The sequence below is a fragment of the Anas platyrhynchos genome, chromosome 2, assembly GCF_047663525.1.
Source record: "Anas platyrhynchos isolate ZD024472 breed Pekin duck chromosome 2, IASCAAS_PekinDuck_T2T, whole genome shotgun sequence".
Classification (NCBI taxonomy): domain Eukaryota; kingdom Metazoa; phylum Chordata; class Aves; order Anseriformes; family Anatidae; genus Anas; species Anas platyrhynchos.
Genome location: NC_092588.1, coordinates 70,278,237 through 70,300,667, shown reverse-complemented (window position 1 = coordinate 70,300,667; position 22,431 = coordinate 70,278,237). Strand labels below are relative to the sequence as shown.

Sequence of the window (22,431 nt, the reverse complement as noted above, 5' to 3'; positions counted from 1 at the left end):
TTGCCCTCAGTCCAGCACAGGTACACACGAGAGGACAGCCTGCAGGTTGCGGAGGCAAAGCAACTGCTCTGGCTGGATGTGAAGAGCCAAGACAGAAGTTGCTGTCAGGGAAAAGATACACAGAGGGGATGAAAAAGACGGAGTGTGCTTCCGACCTTCACAACTTCTAAGCAAGTGGAGATGAGGTTGTGGAAGAACCAAATAAGCTGTTGATCTAGAAGCAGCCTGAAGATTGCCCTTAAGCAGGGCCTTGCATTCTTCATTTTTGTAGCATTGCTTGCCTTCAAGTGCACGATCATGATTTGATTAACTTTCTACCACTACAGAAATGCACCGGATTCTTTCACAAAACTTACGGGTGGTAATTGGAAATACTGGTCAGCATTCTCTGTTTCCTTCTTCCTCTCAATTCTCTTTTGGCTTGTGAAGCTTTTCAGATCAGAGGAGAAGATCCGCTGTAATACGGAGTTTGGGATCCTGCAAAGGAAATGAAGAATCGTACTGACAACTCTTGTCAACCTCACCTGCAACCATCACAGAAAAGAATAGCAAAAGAACGCCGCTTTATCATGGGAAGCATAAATTTGAGCATAGGTGTCCTCTAGCTGAAGCGAGGTGAAGCAGGTTCCAAACAAGGGGAAGGAGCACACCCAGAAGCATTTCCATAAGGCTGTTTTCAAACAAATGCTTTAAAGACTTAGATTTTCTTACAAGCGAAGAATGAAAAAATAAAAAGAAATAAAATTACCTGGACATCCAGTTTTCCTCTAGCTTGCTTTGCTTCTTTCAGAATCTGAGTCTGGAGTGACAGTCAGGGAGCAGCACTGTGCAGAAATGCCAAAGCCTCCCCAGCTTGTTGTACCTTCATCAACAAGGCCTTTGATACTGCCGCCTCCTCAGCAACATCAGCAATTTCCTAGGAAAGCTGGTGTCCACCAGGTCAAACAGGAACGGGAAACCCCTCTTGCCACAGCTTCACACTCACACCAGAGTCGGCAGGACAGGCCGATGGACAGAGAAGGGTCTGTAAGAGTGTTAGAAAACAGACTTGAAACAGATTTCCGCCAACCCAGGAAAAATTACTTGCTCATCCCTTCAAACTGAACTCTCAGTAGAAGGAGGTGATCCCAAGCTGCATTCCTGACATCTATGCTGCAAAGTCATCAAATGTGCCATGTTACTGTACCAGCCATGTTATGAACAGAAACAGGACTTTGAGGTTATGCTGTTTGAGTAGAATTAAGCTCAAAGAGTTAGTCCTTCGGTATGTTTTTGTCTGCAAGTGTTTTCACTGTCTCCCAGACAATGTCTCCAGCAAGCTAGCTGCTTGTTTCATTTGTTCTGTGCTGTTTTGTTTTCTCAGGAAGGATTCTTAGAGAAATGAGATTAAAGTGATCATCTTGTGTGTCCATCCATCCCTCCCTGCCCTTCGCTTGTCCAGAGCTTTTACCTTGTCCACCAGCTTGAATGAACTCGCTCCTAGGTGCAGTTGTGTCCAAGCCATTCTGTTGCTAGGCGTGTTGTGCAAACAGACACCGAAGTGGTGGGGAGAGGTCACACTGTCTGCAGTGTGACCTCAGCGCTTACCAAGCAGTAGGGAATACACAGAGAAGGGCGTTAGGAAAACTTCAAGCCCCACATACATTTTACGTGGAAACCATGTTTCCCAAGATAACACTGGACACAACTGCATAATCAAAATGGATTCATTTCTTGGTTCATCCAACTCCTAGGTTTTAGTTTTGAAAAGTTTCTGTCTTGGCTTAAAGCACTCTTCCAACCTCTGTTTCCAGTTACTATGATTTCCTGAAATAGCTAATCCCATTTTTGTCTTTGTACAATCTCCCAGTCTCTTTGTTTTCCTCTCCCCGAGAAACTTAGAACTGCTCTCTTCATACTTGACAACTAGATATGGAGCTGTGTCAGCCAGAAGGAAGTTTCCTTCACACTTTCCGCTTCTTACGGTACCTGGACTCTTACCTTTACTCTTACTCGCCCTTCCTACATTAGCACAAAGAAAGCTGCTTTGGAGATCTGATGTCTTGTTCTCCAGAAGCTACCCTGAATCACCCTTACGAGAGCTGTCCCACGCTGCGAGCATAAGTCTTGCAGTCTGGCCAGATATTTGCTTTCTAAGTCGATAATCAAATCTGTCAAGTTAAGAACATGGAATTAATGGAAAGGAAATCCTTTTCTTTTGATCCCAATTCCCTTTTTTTTTTTATTTCTTTTTTTTTTTTTCTTCCTTTTTTCTAGAAAGATTCCATTTTTCAGGTGAAAAATGGAATGAACAATGTTAAGGTCAGGCAGCTTGCCCACTGCAATTGCTACCCTGAAAGCAGATGGAGTGCATCTTCATACACCACAGCCTGAGACACTACTCGACAGGCCAGCCCATGTGATGAAGTCCATTGCTGTCCTGAATTTTAACATGACAGGGGGACTCTTAAGCCTCTTGTTTATGCTTTAGTACTTGCAGTCTATGGGAGGACCACAGCACACTCTTCTCTGTCTACCCTTATTTGTTGATCGTCTGTAGGAAGAAGAGAACGTGCAGAGGCCCTCACCCGTACATTGGGTCTGTTCTCACTCTGTGCAGCTCCATCATTGAGCAAAGTACCAAACTTGATCCTTCTGTAAGGGCTTTACACAAACTACAGAATACTAAAATGAAACATTCACAACAAAACCACACTGTTTTCCCCAGCCAAGCGTCAAAACACTTACAGAAGGGCATGGGCCCTCTCTGTGTACCTCGAGGTGAGATCCACAAATCCTCGCGTGGTTTCAACACACCCAGCACCCTTCTCTGTCCCTCCCAGCTAAACGTGCACAGAGGCAGCTGTTCCCAAAGTGCTGTGGTGACATAATTCCCTTCTGTTTCTGAAGTCATCACCGCAGGCGCCTCCCAGTGACGGCACAACACTCTCTGTTGCTAATGTGTCTGTCTCAGCAACAGCTAGAGAAGTACCACTATGCCCAAACTGACTTGAATTAGGCTAGTTCCAAAATTATTCTCTGCTCCCCTACATCTGTGGAAGGTGTGTGATCGATCTTTTCCTTGAGAAAGGATTACAGACAAAAAGAGCTTGATTCTGAGACGTTGCCCGTACTTGGAGAGCAGTTCACTTTTGATTTCCGTGTAAGAAAAAAGAAGGTGAAATCAACAATTCCCTTCCTCTGATTTGGGAATAGGAAAGAACCCCAACTCTCCGGGAAGCCTTAAAAAGGAAACTCTGCATTTCTTTGTTAAACACCTTGTTTAATTTCTTTAAAGAAATCTTTCCCAGGACTTTGCAACTGCGGTGGTTTGAAGCGGGTGGGCAGCCGAGTTCCACCACAGCCGCTCTCTCACTCCCCCTCCGCAGAGGGAAAGGGGGAGAAAATACGATGCAAAGGGCTCCAGGGCTGAGATAAGGACGGGGCGATCGCTCAACAAGTATCATGACGGGCAAAGCAGACTCAGCAGAGTGACCTTCAGGGTCCCTCCCTGCCCCTGCTCCCCGTGGGGTCCCTCCCACGGGATGCCGTCCTTCCCCAGCTGATCCCACACGGGCTGCCCACAGGCAGCAGCTCCTCAAGCACTGCTCCCACACGGCTCCGTCCCACGGGCTCCATCCATCCATCCATCCCCCAGGAGCAAACTGCTCCAGCACGGGTCCCCCACGGCTGGGCGGCAGCTCCCCCCAGACCCCCTGCTCCTGCGGGGGCTCCTCTCCACGGGGGGGCTGCAGCTGCGGCCCGGGGCCTGCTCCTGCGGGGGCTCTCCGTGGGCCGCAGCCTCCTCCAGGCCACATCCACCTGCTCCACCGGGGGCTCCTCCACCCACGGGGGGGCTGCAGCGTGGAGATCTGCTCCGTGGGGGACCCATGGGCTGCAGGGGGACAGCCTGCTCCACCGGGGGCCTCTCCCTGCACAGCCCGCAGGGGAACTGCTGCTGCCTGCTTGCTGCACCTCCTGCCCTCCTGCTGCACTCCCCTGGTGGGCTGCAGGGCTGCTTCTCGCTCCTCACTCTCCCAGGTGCTGTTGCACAGTATTTGTTTTCCCTTTTCTTAGGTCTTGTCTCCCAGATGCCCAACGGGATCTCTCCCTGTCTCAGCTCTGGCCAGCAGCAGGTCCCTTTGGGATCCAGCTGGAGCTGGCTCCGATCTTACATGGGGCAGCTGCTGGGCTCTGCTCACAGAGGCCACCACTGCAGCCCCATCTTCTACCTAAATCTTGCCAGGTAAGCCCAAGACAGGGTCAACTCCATCTGACTTCAGCTACAAAATAACCCTCTTCCCTACAAAATGCTATTTTTGCAGTCAATTGGTTGTTGCAATGTTGTGTGCTCTCCTCTCTTTCCACACTGTAAATGCAAACATTTTTAAAAAATAGAAGAAAAAAAACAACAACATCCCATGAAGACTGTCTCACTGACAAAGAAACACAAGTATTTACTGAAAATTTCAGCAGAAAAATTCAACCAAACTCAAATTCTTGTAAAAGTTTGACATCATACCTTCATTTCTAACAATAGTTGAAAATTTTGAGTTAATTTGCTCAACAGACATTTTTTCAATAATAAGTATTTATACCACAAAATCTGATTAAATGTTATTAAAAATGTGTTTCAAGAGAAATGTGACCGAAAAGAAGTATGCAAGAGTACATTGACCATGTGATATTTTATTAGATTTTCTCATCTGGCATACAATTGCTCTGCAGATGTTTTCCATGCAGCTGAGATTCCCTCCACAAACCTCACGTGAAATAATAACCAGACATATTCTCACTCTGTCAGTAATTTTAAAACTACGTTGGAGTTCTCAGCACAATTTTCTTCTAGGCTTAGCTATCCTGTGCCTTTTTTTTCTTTCTTTTTCCCCCCACAGTCCACCTTCAAAGGAACGCTTCTTGACTTAGTTCAGCTGTTTGGTTTGTTTATGAGTTCTGTTTTAGACTGTTAACAAAAGATTGTATCTCTTTTTAAAGGATCATGAAGCACTGATGTTGTCCTATGGGTAATGAAGTCCACTGATAGGCTCAGTGATGTCTTCGCTGATAGTCTACTGCCCCAAAATTTTCAGAACCATATGTCCTTGGGAAGATCCTAGCTAGAACCACAATCTTATGGACGACTGGTCTAACAAAACCAATAGCTTGACTGACAGCAGTAAATTTGTGAGCCAAATCTAGTGATCCTGACCAGAAAACCATTGTACAGTGATGTGTTAGTGATCCATATAGGAATTTTATCAAGCAGTCCAAGACCCATGCTGTGCAGGCTGTACTTCCCAAATTCCTTGGCTGCAAGATAACTCACCCTTCTCACTTTAGCAGAGGAGCCAGCAGACAGCTCCCACTCAGTACTGGCTATTACACTACCTATGTGGCCTTGCGTTTACTGAATAGTGCAGGTAGTTCTCATGATAGCGTCATTACTGTTTGACTGTAGACATGATAAATAGAGCTATTTCCATATAGGAAAATCTTATAATAGCTTGAATTACCAAAATGGGAGAATCTCTGCTGTCAAGGGGGCCTCCATGTTGAGCTGTGTGGAGGTCAGTGTCCTGTTCAATGCTACAATTCTTGGATTTCCAAAAGGGGCACAAGGTTATATATATTATTCGCTGTTTACAGTGTTAGCTATAATAAATATAACTTTAGATGAATCTTTACCTACTTTCTTACTGAGGTCATAACAGACAAGTATGTCCTGGTGCAAAACACCAAACAGTTTAAATGTCTGGAAGATCAATGTCTGAGTACAAGATGTCAAATTATCTTGATGGAACATCAAATAAATGGAGAAAAAGAGTAGGGAGTTTATCAACCTCTCTCTAAACAAAACTCATCACAGTCCAAGACTAGGAAAAAATAAAATAAAATCTTGAAGTGATTGACATAAAGGTTTACTCTGATTTCCCACTTTTATTTGTTGCTTTTCATTCCAAAACACTCTTCCAAAAATGTCCTCCTCCCAGGCATGTTCCAAAAGCTTTATGTTTCTCCAGTCCTGTGTCTGCTGAGAATTTATCTCTACAGATATGAAAAAAGGCAGTTGTTTAAGTAAATCAGCAGTGTGTTTTATCATGTCAGCATTATTACACCAAACTATTGAGGACTTTGATAAAATTACCATGCACACTAAACAGCTCTGAAGATTAACAAGGCCTAACAGTTTGGCTTGACTGTAAGAAGACAAGACAAGGATTTCCTGTCACAAATAAAATCTCTGCATCCAGAGACTTTCTCTTCCTTCTTTCCACATTTACCTTCTCCTGACCTAATTTTGAATAATTTCTAAGGAGGAGAAACAGTGAACAGGCAGTGGTTGTTGACTCTAAACCACTCAATTTATCCAGATGATGCTCGAACATATCAGTAAATATTAACTATATTAAATAATCAGAACAGATTCAGTGCAGTGTCAAATGAGATATTATTATTAACAAAAAAAAAATAGCTTAAGGCAACATGGAAGGTGATCTTTTATATCTTTTATTTCCAACTTTCCTTTTTTCCTTTTTTTTTTTTTTTTGCGGCGGGGAGAAGGCAGGGTGGGATGAGATGGAGTAGGGGTGGGGGTGAAATTTCACCAAATTCAAATTCACTAGATTTTTCAGCAACAGGTCTAGTAATGATAGCTTGGTAAGAAAATGGTTTTAACAGAATGTTACCATTAACACTAAATTATTCTGAAGTACCCAGGAAATTTCACTTTCTTACAGACAGTTTAATTACTTGAGAAACTCATTGCAATATGTCACTGTCATGCTCATTTACACAGCTCTTCTTTCTTCTTGTTGCTGGTATAGATTTGCAAACAGCTATTCTGCAGATTTCTGAGATAGGAAAGGAGAGGTCAAAACACTTCTCAATATAAAACAAACAAGCAAACAAACAAAAGAGCACAAAACCACAACCAGTGTTCTCATACATAAAATTCTTTTGAGTGTTCACTTGCATGATTACAACCAATAAATGGTCACTTCTCCCTAATGAGGGGCATAATAAGAAACAACCACAAGAAAGCAATGGAAAGCAGTCAAAGCATTGAACTGTATATTTGTGTTTGGTTGCTTAGTTTGATTTGGTTTTGGGGGTATGTGCATGTGTTTTTTTTTAAGCAGGTAAATGCAAGAAACCTTCCCTCTTCCACCAGAAAACATTATCAACTTTCTGAATAAATTCTGTTCTTTAATTCCAAATAAGATGTTTTCACGTTAACATCCTGCCAGTTTCTCAAGGGAAGCTTGTCTCAGGGGGAGGGGGGCAAAGGCCTTTTATTCACTGTCATAGTCCTAACTGTGCTTTGCGATCTTGGACACAGTTCAAATGCTCAGCCTGTGCAAAAGCAGTGACAGTGGAAAGTAAGTTGGAGTGTAACAAAGATCTGAGTACAAAAAAAGGAAAACTAAACAGCTTGGAAGTTTCATGTCACTTCATCAGTCCAAGCTGTGACACCCCAATGCCTGTCTATATTGTCTTCATTTAATCCTACCATTTTCTATGTTTCCTTTTATTTTTTAAGCTACAAGACCAAAACTATTTTTAAGCTTTATACTAGATGATTCTCCAGTTCTATTATACTCCTTGTTATTTGCAGTTTGGAGATGTGAGAGAAATTGCCTGTAAATGCCTATGGCACCCTCTTAAAACAAACTTGTCTAAAATGTGATTACATGCATAAAGACATTTTTCAGCAGTTACAGAAAGGAAGCAATGTGCAAGCAATATGCCCTCGTGTGCCTTGACAGATTCTTCAAAATGCAGGTTTCAAAAAATGGCTGCAAAGTCTTTGGCATGATGAAAAAGCTTAGAAAAGCAAATATTGAAGAAAGCTGTAGAGGAAAAACCTATGTACAGGAAACCTGGTAACAGCCAGCTAACAGCCACCATCTCAATATCATTCTAACTCCACCTTGTCATTTTGCCATAAAGTTCAGAGAGAGGCACCACCATGAATTTGTCCAGCTGAAGCTGCAGTGATCGATTGCAATTTCCTACAAACAGATAACACCTTACACTTAATCTAGTATAGAGAATCTAATTCTCTAGTATAGGTGCTGGAAACCTTTCAGTCAAACTTCTCCAAAAATATGTATAAGTGACAGTAGGACAGCTTTTCAAGCTCACAGTACAAAAGACAAAAAGCTTGGGGGTGGGGACAGTTAATATTCTAGTATTTCACATTATCCCATTTCATGAAACTATATTTATATTTTTATTCCACTGGTGACAGAAAAGTTTCAAAACCTTGACATGTCACTATAGTGCCATTTTTTCCAGGTATCTCTAGTATCCAGCCACACCAAATTGTACCAAACTGATGTTCAGTTCCAAGTGATATTCCTGTTGTTTCTGCTGGTATCTCTGCAACAGAATGTATCTGCAAACATCAAAAGGAAATGCTTTCTTATGGTGATGAAAAGAACTTAACATGGTAAAAACAAACATTATCAGTGTGATTATTGTTTGTGGTCCTTACACCTTCTCAGGCAGAGAACTTTCTCAGTCTATTTAATGACAGTTATCAGAAACTTTGAAATCATTAACAATAAAAAGTTCATGAAAAAATGAACATTAAGGAAAACTGTCGGTGCTGAATTGCCCATGTACAAAATTTTCATGACATTTAATATCATAGATAAGCAGAAACAAATATTATTAGGTATATCCAGCTTCAGCTGTTGTACAATACTTAAAAGTGAGATTTTTGTGCAGTTTGGCAAGAAAACATATAAGCAAAGAAACAGAGAAGAATAAATGCAAAACACTCTTCAGCTTTGACTTCAAATGTAACTGTGTTAAACCAAAGTAAATCCAGCAAGATATTTTTTCTCATACATTTTGTTATAGGAGAGCAAAACATAAACTTAATGGGTACATTCAATTATTCATGATAATTAAAAAGAGAATGAACTAGTGAGCTCACAACATAAATAGAATTGTCAAAGTGAAAAAAGAAATTAAGCACAAACTGGCAAAATGCAAGTAAGGCACATGCATCTGTCAGAAAAAGTGTTATAAGCAGAAGGCAGAAAGACCAAGCCAAATGGGGAATAAACTGCTAAGTCAGTCAGACCAGTCAGACCCTGGAGGTTTAATAGACAGTAACCTTAGAGAACTGCAAGCCAGTAAAAGTATCACTCAAAAAATATATCAACCAGGGCTTCATTAAAATTCAAGGGGGAGGAGGAGGAAGTGGGGAGAAGGGAGGACACAGAGGTAGAGAAGGAGAGTTAAATGGGGGCAGGAATTTCTAAGTAACACTCATATGGAATAATACATTTGTATTTGAAGTATGTTACTATTTCAAGCAATATACACACGTGAGGTCTTAACAGCATTTTATTATTAGCATCCTAATTTAGGGCTTCTTGAAGATGAGGAGTATGAGCCACAGAGCACACAATCAACATACCTAGTATGTAGATACTACATTTTCACACATGCATCTCCTAAAAGTTAAGGAGATGCTAAGAACTGATAAAAATTACTTAGAGTTATGAAAATGCATATACTTCCTTTACCGAGATGTTTTTCAACTAACTAATCCTTGTCTCCAACCCCGTAAACTGGATTAAGGTTGTACTTAAGCTTCAGCTAACATTTCTATGAGATTTGCCAGCCAAATATCCTTCAGGTGCTTTTATGGAATGAAAAAATACAATAAAGGACAGTGTTTCCTTGCTGCTGTTTTGATATTTACATGTTCAGTAAAACAGAGTACGTGGACACTGTGAATGTTTTAATTTATGTGAAGGAGTTTTTCATCAATGATTTTTATCACTGCAGATTTTCTATTCCCACCAGAGAAAATGCCTCACTCCACAGGGGAAAAAAAAAAAAAAAAAAAGAAAAAGAGGTGAACATAGCTATGGTAAAGTTATCCATGTAAGGTATACAAAACTGAAAACAGTTGGGAACTAAGAAAGGCAATAAGTTGTGAAACAGATAGGGAAGAATATGCAACACCTCACTTTGGGGTGAAATGAGTTGTATCACAGATCCAACCAAACGAGATCAGAAGAAATCATGAAAGACAATCGGGAAAGTGTTAGTTACAACAGCGTATCACAGAACTGTTTGGACATACCACATTGGACGCAGTTATACGGAACTGTATAACTATCCCACCCATACACTGATATAGCACAGCACTGAACTGTAAAAGCTCCTGGCTAGCCAGCATTTTTATGGCGGAGTGTTTATGCCTATACAACAGAATGGTTAACAGCAAGGGAATATAATGCCACTGTACCGAGCTGTTATAGATTTCAAACGGCAGGTGCTATCACAGTCTTCGAAATTGGCTGGGAAGAATGAAAGATTCATGTGAAGGTGAAGTCCGCAGAACTGCACAGTTTGACTACAAAAGAGAAACACAAGAGGTCAAGAAGCAGCTTGTCTGACAGGAGCAACTCCTAAAACATTCACACTGAACACCAGGAAGAAAGGCATTATTTTCATGTTTTACTGCAACAGCTGCAGAAGTATGTCATGGCTTGTGGTCTTTTTAAACACCAGGTAACCAAAACAAATAAAAATAAGGTTATCTTAACCAAGGCAAGCACCACACATAATTAACTGTAAGAAACCTTTCTTACATACAGGAATTTATAAATATTAATAAAACAAAATGAACAAACAAAAAGATTAAGCTGATTTGAAGAGGTGATACACTAACTCTAAATGTCTGAAGCCATTTTACACAAGTAGCCATGGGCATGAAGGGAAATTGCAGTTTCAGATGCTATTTCTTCTTCTGACAGAAGATGTATATGGGATCACTAACAGGAGTAAGGAAGTTAATAGCAGATGCTATTCTGATGGATGCATTTTGGTCAAGCTGCTGGGCTCAACACAGAGATAGCTGAAGTTTAGCAACCTGTGATCTGCAAGAGATTACACTAAATGATTCTTCTGCCCTCAAACGTATTGAAATTTCTTATTGCCTGTGTTGCACATACACCTTGCTGAAGTTCACTTTGCAGATGTAGAATTTGATTATTACAGATCGTAGTATCTTCCAAAAGAAAAGAAATCAGTAACAAACTCTATAGGACCTCTTACACATTCTCCTGCAAGTGAAGGAAATCTTTCTACAAGCACAAAACAGGATCTTATTTTATAAATTCTTAGGAACATTTAAATATTGATGGCAATAGCAAGAGTCATTCAACAAATTATTTTCCTATTTCAGAATCAGCATGAGCAAATTAAATTGATTATATCATCACAGAAAATAAATTTGGAAATGTAGAACTACATCTCTGACTCATAATATTTGCAGATATCAGATCAAAGAATAATCCTTGAGCTGTTTCGATCAGATATTTCTTTACATGTCATCAAGATTCACTCCAGTAGATGTGGAAAAATATGTAATTAGGGCTTTTAAAATTTACAAGTGATCACTCATGAAAGACATGGGAAAAAATCAATTTCCCCTTTTTCTCTAGGATTCCAGCCCCTCCTCCCCAGGCAACATTAACATAGCTCTAGTTAAAACATCATTTCAAAACCTGGTAGCTGACATCCACTAGAGGATTGTACTGGGAACCCTGCAGAAGTCTTCAAGCAGTAAGTGATCTTCAACAGGCCTTGTCTGCTCTACTTATCCTTATGCATAAGCCTTGAGAAACCCATATGTTAGCATGAGTAGCAGCTGAAAGGAGGTCTGCCAGAGTGCACTGTGCCAGCTTGTGCTGCGCACTGGTGGATGTTAAGGGATAACACGCCAATCTGTCCGAAGAAGATGCATGATTCTGTTTGTTGTTATTACAATGACAGGCACAATGGTATGCGAGGGAGGAGGAACTTCTCCATGAATGGGATTGGCCCAGCATGCTGTGGGAAAATCCACGCAGCATCTATCCAATGCTGCACAGAACTGGGATTCCCAGGATCTGTAGGGACATAAGATTTATTTGCTGCCTAGATGCCTCTTTTTAATCTATCTTATTAATACAGCTGTTTTATGATGCCATTTGTTGTCAGGTCTTTCTTACTGAGATGCAGTAAGAATGCTGCACCATCTCTCTCTCCGCTCACCCCCCACCCCCCATCACTCCCAGTGCAGAATAAAGATGCAGATGTTATTCACATACAGAAGTTCTACAAAAACAAACATCTTATCATTACTCGGCTTCTCAGGTGTCAGCACAGCAAGGGAGTACAACAGCAATGAACATTTTGCTTATCCATACAAACGAGGTTAAACTTAACTCCACACAGACCCTAGTATGTATATCTAACTGCAAGAACATAAGAAGATATTACCTTCTATTGTACATTAAATCCTTCTGCCAGAGACGACTGCTTTGTAACAGGAGTGATAGAAGTGCTGACTAAAGTGGGGACCATAACTTCTTCAAGAGGACTAGAGGACATTTACAGTTGCAATAATATCCCAAACACTGTAATATTTTTATTTTAGAGATCATACCTCAGAGCACTGAGAGATGGAGTTACAATGATCCCTTTTATACGCTTTAAACAATAATGTAAAAGAAATAGTGATATGCCACCCACATACAAGTTTGTCAAATTGCTCATTGTCACGGAATTGATTTTACACACCTCTCATGTAGCAGTAATTAAGGATTTGTTATATACTTTTACGGTGAATAGCAAGGTTAGATTGTATTGTATATTGAATTTAACAGCACTTAATCAGCATTTAATCATCAGCCAGTTTAACACAATAATTTCAACAGAATTTGTTACAATAGAAACAATGACAATTAAAGGCTAGAGAATAGTAAGGTTCACCCAAGACTTACTGCAGGGTCCTGGGGGGGTTCTAAACCTGTTGCATGCTTCCAAAATACTCCCTAGAGTGAATTACTCACCCTGCACACTCATCAGCATTTGTCCATGGACAAGCTTGTTCCTCAAGGAGTCAACCTTGAGATGCACATCCCCTCAGGGGTACCCTGAGAGGCATCCCCGCTCAGGGGGAGATCGAGGGTGCAGCCTGCTGTGGTTCCTGGAGATCTCAAGGGGCTCTTTGCTTCAGACTACTATTTATAGGACCGTAAGATGATTGTTAGTCAGTACTTTTCCATCCTGCCTATGGTTCAGATAAGGCAATTTTGGTATTTTCCACTAACGCTGCCTTCCAGAATGTACAGTTCTGGTACTTGCCAGATAGGGCTTGTCCACGCTGCAGCGTTCAAGATGTGGTCGGGGTGTGCCTGTTTGTACTCACCCATTATGCTTGTTGTCTATTGACAAGGCTGGTGTAACATTAGTTAATCTTGTACCAGAGCTGAGTTGGAGAAAAAGCTACTGCACCACAGACATCAAGGGTTACTGCCCACTGAGATCCATGGAGAGCTCCAATAAGCTTTTCTCCAGATGCTGTATTTATAAGATAAAGATACTGACTCATGGTCATACTCAGATTCCTTACCATGTTCTGGAACTGCTGTGCAAGGCATGGCCAAATTGAGGCATACTTTGGCTCATAAGCCCGAGCAAGACTTACATCAAGTGCAGGAGTAGAGTATACCCTCCACAGTCATCAAGTTCTCTAAGTAATGCTGCAGCTTTAGCTGTCCAGGAACATGGAGAACACCAATCGGTAGAAGTAGTTGTGCCAGAGAGACATATGACCACATTTTTTAAACAGCAGGAGAGCTTATGAATAACCCAAATTTCTTTAAATTTTAAAACTACAATAAAGCAATAAGAACAATGGCATACCAGTTTTTCTAGGTTTTGTATCTGTACATAACTTTAGCAGCAACCGTGCTGAAGTACATTTTTCCCAATGTCACTTGGAAAGAACCACTGGAAATAATAAACAGAACACATTACATATGCAAACAGCTGCCGATTACAGTTACCTATTAATCCTCTGTTTGATTTCAGGACTAAGATTCCCTTACAACTTCTAAATCTGTGACTGTCCACATAATTTCAGTAAGAATATTGCAGACTGTGTGCATGTACCACTCAGTAAAAATTAAAATAAAAACAAAAACAAATAATAATAAAAAAAATAAAATAATCAAAAGGGTATAAAATACAGGAAAGGTTTTTCAAAACATGAAACTCCATTTCTAAAGCTTTCTCTTTTTATAACAGCTGCAAGTTTTACCACCTAAGAACCACAGAAGAATATTTTGTAAAAAATTTTCCCTCATGATAGAGACATTTGCTAAATAGAAGCCTAAAGAAGCAGAAGATCGGTCTTTGAAATTAAAACTGCAAACCATGCATGAATACAAATAATAAGTACAGATATGCAAACAACTTCATCATCTTACAACAGAAAAGAGAGCCTAGATGCCTCCTTATTATTTAACACAAAGACAGCGAGTGGGTTAGGAATGGAGGGAAGAATCTACTGATTTAGTCCACCTACACATGACAGTAAGTAGGAATTACTTATATTAATATGACTGGCAAAACATTACCTGGTTGTTTTGGTTTAACCCAGCAAGCAGCTAAGCACCACACTGCTGTTTGCTCACTCCGCAGTGGGATGGGGGAGAGAATCCAGAAAGAAAAAAAAATAACAACAAAAAAAGTAAAACTTGTGGGTTGAGATAAAGACAATTCAATAAGACAGAAAAAGAAAGGAAAATAATGATAATAATTCTAATAAAGGAATATACACAGCAAGTGATGCACAGTGCAATTGCTCACCACTCACTCATTGATGCCCAGCCAGATGCCAAGCAGCAGCCTCCTCCCCCTCCCCAGGTAACCCCACAAGTTTTATTGTTCAGCACGAAGCCACGTGGTGTGGAATATCCCTTTGGCTAGTCTGGATCAGCTGTCCTGTCTGCCTTCCCTCCCAGATCCTGGTGCAACCCCAGACTCCTTACTGGCAGGGCAGCAGGAGAAACTGAAGTCCTTAACTCTGCGTATGCACTGCTCTGTAACAACTAAAACACTATCAACATTATTCTCATCTGAAATTCAAAACACAGCACCATACCAGCTACTAGGAAGAAAATTAACTCTATCCCAGACAAAACCAGGACACTGGTTCTCTTCAGACAGGAGCTGCTCATGAGTAATTGCAATTTTCAGCGCTGTGCTTTGAGATGAAAACTACAGTTCACGAGCAAAGGATGAGCAGCACAGACAGATACAAAAGGGGTAGAGCTGTGGATGGATCCCATCTGCTTTTCTTTTCTTTTCTTTTTTTTCCCATCCCACACATCAGCCAGAGACCCCATTATGTCAGATATTTTCATCTTTTTTTCTTAATTCTTTTAATTAATATTCTGAAGTACATTTAGAGCGAAGGCGTGCAGCAATATTAAACATAAGTCTAGATTTTTGGAAAGTTACTTTTTACAGCATTTTATTGTGTGTTTTTATAGGACTGTTCAGAAAACTGTCAGTTTCCTATTTCCCTGTTGACACATTGGCTTGTGTGATTTGTCACAAGGGTTGTCTGTGTCATATTATGTGACATAATACAAAGAAGCTGAGAAAATGAGATGTGACAAGCCAACTAATGCACTGAGCCAACAGGGAAATTTAAAAGCAGTGCATATCTTAGAACAGAGTTGATATCTCCCTTTTCCCTTCTCCATCCGTCCTGTCCCCCAAGCCCACACAGTTTCTCCTGCAACATGGTGAGGGTCAGTTCTTCATTACCTATGTTTAAGCAGCAAATTTTCCTTCCAGCATTGACTGTGACAAATACGTATTTTCTCATAAGCTAGAATACAGGCAACTAATTTTTATTTAGTGCTGTCTGGAGTCTGAAATCATGTGTATAAAGCATCTTCCAAGAGTAAAGAAGTATGCTATGAAGAAAAAAGCAATATTCAGAGAAGATATATGAATAAAATTCCAGTCTGCAAGCAATAATAAACAAGGTTAGCTAGAGAAAACTGCAGTAACCATGGGCAACATAAAAGTAAAGATGCATCCTTTACATAGGTAGTGTCTTTCAATAGCAGTAAATAATTTTATTATCAGGTTCATTTAGAATTGCAATACTACAGCAGTATCTGTTTGCCCCTCCCTTATCACCTGATTCCTGCTGGCTCTGGTTTGCAAAGAAAAACAATGCAACAAATTCCCCATTATCAGTTGTCAGCATTCCTGGAATTATAGAGAAACCTATTCTCCCAATACTGAACTCAGATATTAGTTTGTAGCAACAGTGTGAGACAATAAGTCCCTTTTTCACATAGCCTATTCTATGCTTTCATGACACTGGAATACTTCTAGGGTAGATATTCCAGATTTAGAAATATTATGCTAGAGTAAAAATATTCTTAGAGTAATTTCAATTAAATTTGAGATTTACAATTAATTGTGGGCAAAGCCTGAATTTTTGTTTAAAGCATTTGATCAAGCTACACAAAGACATTCTCAAAACATTTGGATGACCAATGGGACAATTTAGAGTTACTGTGCCTTAATAACCACAATATGAAGAATATTCTTTTCCATAATGGAAACACTATGGATTTATAAGAAATCATAAAACAGAATACAGGAATCTATGTACTCTCAGACTTCTATTTGATCAGTACCTTGTGTTTTTTTTTTTTGGTTGGTTGGTTGGTTTTGTTTGTTTTTGTTGCTTCATAATAGTGTCATCCTTTTCCTGTTTTAACTAGTGGTAAAACTGTGTATACTTAGGGAACATATGCAGAACATAACATTTTAATCACTTTTATTCTTCAGATTTAATGGATACAATCAAAAAAACATAGTTAAAAAAAAACTCAAATCCCAAAGCAATGTCTTGATTGAAGCAGTTTTAAACCATAGTGCAATAAAATCATACTTTAAAGTTTCTGTAAAAAGAATTAGGCAGTGCAGAATATCACTTAAAGTACAATATGTTTTAGGACTTTCCATTTAGATTCATTTTATTCACCTCTTTCTTTCTTATTGCAACCCTTATAAAGCTACGGTAAAGTAGAACCCATTAATACTTGTATAAACATTTCCAGATTTCCTCATAGAAACTTCTACAGAGGTGTAAAATAAACATTATTGTTTTGCTGATGTGTGGTCTGTGAGGTGGCTGACTTTCGTATCATCATTACAATCATACCTGAAACTTGGTACCAGTAGCCCTGTTCCCTCAGGGCTGTCTAACTCTGTGGGGCTGGGACGCCATATATACATCCTGTGTTCCCAAACAGAGCATAAGTAACTGGGGCTAGATATACATGCACAGCATGGAAACTAAAAATAATAATAATAATAATAATAAATGCTGGGACCCCTAAGTCTGGATAGGATAGGGTCACAGTTGGACCCCCAGCACAAGAAAGATGTGGACCTGAGAGAGTGAGTTCAGAGGGCTACGAAGTCAATCAAAGATCTGGAGCACCTCTCCAAGGAAAACAGTGCTGGGACTGTTCAGCCTTGAGAAGAGAAGGCTCTGGGGAGACCTCATTGCAGCCTTCCTGTACTTAAAGAAAGCTTTTAAAAAAGATGGACAGTGACTTTTTACACAGGCAGATAGTGATAGGACAAGGGGAAATAATTTTACAGTAAAAGGATAGATTTAGACTACACATCAGGAAGAAGTTCTTCACTGTAAGGGTACTGAGGCACTGGAGCAGGTTGCCCAGAGAAGCTGTGGATGCCCCATCCCTGGAGGTGTTCAAGCCAGGCTGGATGAGGCCCTGGGCACCCTGATCTAGTGGGAGTTGTCCCTGCCCACGGCAGGAGGGTTGGAACCTGATGATCTTTTAGGTCCCTTCCAACCCAAGCCACTCTATGGTTCTATGACTGTGATCTACTAAATGTCTGTAATCAGTTCTTGCTTTCTTATATTGCCTTACCTTGAGGAAAAAACCTGAAGTCTTAAATCATCCTATAAGAAACATAAATATTTCATCACAAAGAAGGTGGCTTGCATGATTCTTGACCTTGTAGCAATTAATTTTGTACACATTGACCCCTGTGGAACTGAAAAAGCAACATGAAAGCATTTTGCTTTCTGCCCTATGCAAAGTATCTCTAAGCTGGTCACAGGAATCAGGTCTATGTGCTGAAGACATAATTCAAGGTTACTGAAATCTGAATCTCTTCCATTGGCTTTGCATTAGCTAGATAATTCTGCAGTCAATTATGCCATGCAAACCTTGTTAAGCTGCACTAAGAAAGTGACTGAGATTAGATCCTATATGGAGAGCAATCACAAAAATTATACTCAAAAGACACACTAGGTCCATATTTGCAAGTCAAATTACTTTTGCCATAGCGTACTAACCATCTTTCTTTCAAGCTAATCAATGCAAGAGACATGTCATGTCAAATCCTTTTATTTTTATACCCTCATTGCCCTTAAAGTTAAATGCTTAGTATGAAGGGACATGCATGATTATTAGACTAAATATAATTAAAAATTGACTAATGACTACTTTGCATTCACACCATAAATATAGGACAACTGAGTCAGGCTTACCAAATGGTTAGGAGTTAAGAAATTTACAAGTGATATTAAAGTGTTTAAGACTTGTATGGATCTCCCAACCTATGCAACTAGTGAACCGTCTGCACAGAATGCCATGTCGTAAGCACCTACATTACAGAACAGATGCTGTCTTCAGGATGTATAGGAGCTTACACCCATCAAGATCAGTACATAGAGCACACAAAAACTCTTGCCACCTTGATGTTCCCTAGGTCACAAATACAGGGACAAGACAGGTGTACTGTGGGGACCCATCAGTTCTGTCTGAGTTACCAGAAGCTGCAATTAACTTCTCAGACTAGGTCTCAGCCAGAGAATTTTACATTCATTCAAGTGGGCCTGGGTCACGTAAACTAAAAGTGATAAACAAGGTAGATAAAGGTTGAAATGTAATATGTAGTCAGCAGAGGAGAGACATGTAAGAAGGCTTCTTCAGTCTGGTATTTCCTGCAAAAGAGGACAATTAATGACCAGCAACCTTGCAGGTAATCTAGATGAATGAAGGGCAGCAGAATTCAAGTGAAAAAAAAAAAAATACCAAATTCAAAATAATTGCTTCTGTATTTTAACTCACCAGTTCCTAACAACAATCGAAAAAAAAAATTCCTTTCAATGGTGCACAAAAACTGTAACCCAAAGACCCATAAGTGATCTTTTTTACTGAAATCGCTTCATTATTTTTCCCAAATAATTTCACTATGCTCAGACTTCTCAGAGACTGGTAACATGTCAATGTATTATCAGCATTCATACATTCGCCTTTGACTTTTGAAATGTCTTTACAATTGAAATGTCACCACTAGACTTGATATGGTGTCCAGAAAAAGGAAGTTTTACTATGCCTTCATTTACACTTGGTACGTCTTTGCTACAGGGACACTGTGAGTCCTTTGCTACAGGGACAAGTGCAGGGTTCCCTTTTTGGTAAGTTTGCCTTGGATTCATGCAGCACGCTCCTGAATTCAAAATAACTTCCCTTCTGGGTGAGTCAAGGTTGAAACTGTGCACTGGATGACCCCACCTACAACACAGACGAAGCATACCTCCATCAGAAGGGAAGTGCACCTTTTCTAATGTCCTTCAGCATTTGCTCTCTACATATGCATGGGATTGTATTTTTAAGATCAAAGCAATCTGCAATAGCTGTACAGAAACCTATTTCACATCACCTGGTAGATAAAAATGCATAGAATACACCCAGAAGAGACATCTGGCATAAAAATCAGTGCCAGGAAACATGCAACATGGGCATGCTAAAACCCTAATGGATCACACCAAATCACACTAACTGTGCTTCCCTCTGCACAACATACCAGTTGTTTATATAGATACACCTTCTCTGACCAAACAACTTTTCCCAAACAGGAAATTTTCTCTCTTCCCTCAGCTTCAGTGATCTTTAGAGGTCACCTCTGTCCTTCACATAATAAAAGAACAAGGTCATTATCATCTTCATCATATTCATGTTCTATTCAACAGACTGAATTTTTCATGTTAAAAGTGGAACTGCATGTACACGTAGATAGTTACAGAATATTGGTTAAATGATTTTTTTTTCTGTAGTTTGTAGTGAAAGGAAAGTACCTTTCTTTTTTCTCGAGAAGAGAAAAATACATAAAAAATAAATATTTGGAGGGAAACTTTTTAGGTTGATCAGTTCGAAGCAAGTTGAAAATAGCAGATTACCTCCACATGCATGTAATAAGAATACATAGGAAATAAAGTAAACTTCATTATAGCAATAGGTATGAAAGACCTTATATTTTTCATCATTTTACCTCAGCACCAATAGTACCATCAATGACAAACCACCTCACAAACACACAAACTAACTTCACTGGAAAATGCTGTCTGACATCTCCCATGTATTTTTGACATCAAGTTTAAATCAAGTTTAATTTTAAAACCAGCAGACAGAGTCTTGAGAGCTGCAAAATGGTTGCACAATGATTTTAGAAACAGAAACTCTTAAAATGCTTTACAAAAAGTTCATACAACCTATCTCCCTATGGTGGTGTTTACCCTGATAGTTTTTAACATTATTCATTAATGGTTAATTTTCAGTCATAACAGTATTGGAATAGGCTAAAATTAGATATGCATAAATATAGGATATAATATAGGATATAATATTCACTACTTCATAATTGTGAAAGTAAGGGAGACCAAATGAAATTATAAATGCTATGTAATTTAAAAAGAGTAGGACAACTAAGAGATTTTTTTCTTAAAACTACAAGAACGCATCAGGGAGTAGTAAACTAATCACATTCTCTGCCTCAAAGAAAAATTAATTGCATATGCAAATTTGGCAAAGTAGCTTAGCCTCAGTGAAAGAGATAATTTGACTATATTGAAACATTTCCCAGCAACAGTTTAAAAACAGGGCATTTCACTCTAGAAAGTTGTAAAGTTTCATTGTTTATATTTTCAATATAAAACAATTCAACTTTTCAAAAGGTATGTCAGCAGGCAGAATTTCTTCAACAAGGTTTTTAGAAATCAGAGTCATACAGGAAGGAGAAAATATAATCCAGTCCCTCATCCTATATTCAAACCAAACCGAACACTAAGAGAATGGAACATGAGTACTCAGGACATAGTTCTTACATTATTGCCTAAAATATCAATTCATAGCCCTGTGCCCTATTATGGAAGTCAGTTTCCAGTCTTATAGTACCTCCTATTGAAGCTAGCACTTTTGTGATGAAAATCTTCAAGTCTTAGTAAGGAGATATAGAATCTCAAAATATAAGTTGTTGGGAGGAGGGAAAGAAACATACATTTTTTCTTACTATTTGACAATATATATGATCAAGAGAAGAAACAAACAAACAATAATTAATTAATAAAGGTGCACCAATTAATTGATTAATAAGGTGAATTAATAATTCACCTGCTGAACCAAAACACAAATCTTGAAAAATGTTTCCCTCTGTTTGTCTGAGCAATTTGCATCCATTTTGATTAAGACAAAACTTACCTCAAAATACAGAAACATTTTGGAAAAGAAAAGAGCATGTTGTTACAGTGCTGAAAACTTATATTTTCAGGAATTTATAATCAAAGAAAATCAGAGTACTGATTAAAAAAACTGCCAGAGACAGCAACAGCAATGGTAATAGTTTAGCTTTTACCCTGTAAAGCCTGTTGTTTCTCTCTGCATGGACAAATACCACCAGCTGTAAAACACTGCCAACAGATATTAAAAGCAACCCATCCTAAGACACCTATGGTGGTCATATACACACATACACAAACATCTACGACATGATTAAGATTATACGTATCACTCTAAAGGCGTTGAACGTCTGCTTGAAATTAATTTATCAAGGAAAGGAAGTATAGGGCAAAACTACCCATGCAACATATTCCTTACCAACAGGAATACAATCATTTTCAGCCACAAACATGCCCCTATAGGAAAAATATACAAAAAAAAAAAAAAAAAAAAAGCCATAGCAAATCACCTACTAAAGTGATGCTACAACTGGTCTGTGAGAAAATGGACGTGGAGGTTTGTGGGTTTGTGCAAACCTCATGAAAAAGCATCTTACATAATTGCCTTTAAATATGTCCTGTTTGAAACCAGACCATGTTACTATAATCTTAAAAAAAAAAAAAGTCACTTTTTATTCAAGTGACAGAATTTAATCTGATGGAAATGAGATAAACAAGATTTTATGCTGAAGCAAAACACTCTTTAGGTTAAATAAAATGAATTGGAAAGAGATCATGTTTAGGATTACCCATTCACATTACCATATGTTAAGGGATAAAGTGTAAAAAATGTGGTATGCGTGAATGAAATGTACCAGTACATGGCTTATTAAGCATTCCTAGTTATCTTCAGGAAAGCAGAGCAGTTCTAATAAAACACAGACATGTTGATGTTTTTCTACTTTCCAGTTAAATCATCCCTTTTAGAATTTAAAGAGCCTGAATGAATTTTCCCCTTAAAAATACACAGCTCCTCTCATCAAAAGCAATCGACTCAGACCCTCTTAAGTTTAAAGGATTGC

The 22,431-nt window shown here is 39.3% G+C and overlaps 1 long non-coding RNA gene across 1 annotated transcript; it reads right to left on the bottom strand.

Annotated features, from left to right (window-relative positions):
- Window positions 1-357: 357 nt before the first annotated feature.
- On the bottom strand, window positions 358-13,186 carry LOC119716106 (uncharacterized). The gene is made up of 5 exons (XR_005263812.2): window positions 12,846-13,186; window positions 10,253-10,360; window positions 1,981-8,377; window positions 749-1,024; window positions 358-477 (listed from the first exon to the last, which is right to left on the bottom strand). It is a non-coding gene; the product is annotated as an uncharacterized lncRNA (long non-coding RNA).
- Window positions 13,187-22,431: the final 9,245 nt, after the last annotated feature.